Here is a 2,399-nt window from a genome sequence, read left to right as displayed (position 1 = left end):
CGTAATCAGCTCGGACTCGATCCGCCGTCTAGATTGCAACCAAGACGAACTTGGACTAATCAACTCTGATGATTCCTTCGTATCCATCTTGCGGTGGCGAGTCGCGCAAGCGGGCGTGCTCCACTAGTCCTTAAGGTATCGACCGGGTACACAATTCAGGCTGGGGATACCAAAGCAGATTCACTCGGAGGCTTCGGAATTCGAAGTATCCCGAGACCGGCGCGGCCACACTAAGCCCTTGGTGCCAGCTCTGAACATCCCACGACGATATCCCAAAATGAATCATCGCATGACTTTGAAGAGACTCATGTCTAGAAATTATGATGTCGGTTTTGAATCGTCGCAGCTCTGTGGTTGATGGGTCACTGGTCAAACAAAAGGCTCCCGTGCCGCGAACCGATGGAAGTCGAGGCATCTCCCCGATATGCAGAAATAATATGGGTTGTCTATGTGTCGTCTCGCCTCGGCTACAATGCCGTAGCTTCCTGGGCTTCAACCCTGCCTCCAGAAACAACTGAATAGCCGAGACCTTTCAGCTCCGGAAATCGTCGTGTTATCTGATCGACGGGAATGTTACCCGCTCGAAGGCGCGAATCGAAGCCTTTTCTCCCTCGCATGTGTGCTGATCGGGTTCCCCTACCATATCTATCGTGATATCTAATTGATGGACGATCGGACGCAAGTCTCTCCGAGCCGTCATCAGAAACTTGTTGTCAAAGGAGGCATCGCCGATCAAGGCTCGGAACACGGCTCTCGGGAGATTAGCCACCTCAGTGTTGCTGGCAGAATGCTCTGTTAGGTCATCAGATACTTCGCCGAGCAATGACGGCTTTCCGCTTCAGGGGCGTTCTCTAGCCGCTGCTCGTTATCGACCAACCGCCCTTCGGCTCATTATCGACCCCCAGTGGATATCATTCGGATATTCAGCAGAATTCTTGGAATCATGGGACCGTTCTCAAACCTGGAGCGGCCTGAAGTTTCCCTTCCTGGAAATGGCTTCTCAGGAGAGGAGATTCACCTCGGAGGACTTCTCTTGACATGTGACTTTCCCGTCAAGGATGCTAGAGATCAAGTCGAACTCTATGCCGAGAGTCGCGAGACTGCCGCGGCTCTTCCGGGCTAAATTCCTCTCGCAGCAAGAAATCCATCATCTCCTCGTGATTAGGATACATGTAGGTTCTCCGCCGACGCCGAGATCAAGGCTGAGCGTCCCTCCACCTAAGAGTTTACCAAAACCGTCTCGCGGGTTTGCCACGAATCGCTTAAAGTTCCGAGCAGCGGAATTTTGCTAATTAAATGTTTGCTTGGAAAAACTTCGGACAACGCCCTTACAAAACGTAAAAATAAGCCTCAAGCAGAGCTTCGGTTCGCTCCATACGAGGGAAGGACGCCACGGTTTGATAAAGTAAACATGTTTATTGCCTCCAGCTATCCGAAACAATTGTTCGAGGCTTTTCATGATAATCGCAAACTTTCCGAAAAAAAAACCAATTCATGGTGGAACTTCCGCTCCTCGTCGGCAATGAGGCTCTCACAGAGAAATCGGGACGCTGCTTAGTTAACAAGCATGAAGTCTCAAGAGGTTTGGCGGAAAAGAGGGAAAGCAACACAATCCGTTAGAAAAATCCGGGGATAGTTTCCCGTTAGTCCTAGTCGTCGAGTTCGACGGGCCGCACGCGGCTCAGAGCGAGCCTTGGGTTTCGTTGCCCAAGGCGGCACCTACCTCCGTTCGTTGGTCTCCTAACGAAATCCCGAGGATACTCTCCTCATAGATTCCACCTTCCCCGGATCGTTACAGGCGAACCGAAGCAAGGGCGAATACATATGTTAATGTCTTTCCGGTATCTGGAATGAGGTTGTCCAAACCAAGCGAGAATACGGTCCGCCTGATGCAGAGAGGGAGACGCAACGATGAGACTTCGGATGACAAGGTGCTCGAGGAGCCGGAAATGATTCAAATTGCAGCCTGAATCGAACAGTAGGACCCATGACAGGTCTCTTGAAGTGCCGTGATCGGGCTCTAGTGAATGCCGCAGACGATGAAAGGAGTCGGCCACTCCCCGTTCTACACTCCGATTTTTTTCGGATGAGCTCCGAAGGCGTTCCGCAAACAACAATGCCTCGAGCCAGCAACTCTTGAAGGACTTTCGAGTGGACATTCTCTTCTCCTTGGTCTCTTCTATAGTCTTCCTTCACTTGCCCAATTTCTCAACTATATTTTCGTACATTTTCTCCCAGACCTCAAGCTGGATTTCTCCGAATCCAATTTGAGAGAGACAGCTTCCGCTGAGTGGTAGGCCGGCTTCGACCTCACGTTGGCTTCTTGTCAGGCGGGAATCGGCTAGGCACCCCCGAAAATAATTCCTGACACTAAAAACACGGATACTTCTACATATCTT

Source organism: Galendromus occidentalis, unplaced genomic scaffold (genome assembly GCF_000255335.2).
Source record: "Galendromus occidentalis unplaced genomic scaffold, Mocc_1.1 scf7180000077360, whole genome shotgun sequence".
Lineage (NCBI taxonomy): Eukaryota > Metazoa > Arthropoda > Arachnida > Mesostigmata > Phytoseiidae > Galendromus > Galendromus occidentalis.
The sequence above is the reverse complement of the archived record's forward strand: the minus strand, read 5'-3'. Positions refer to the sequence as shown.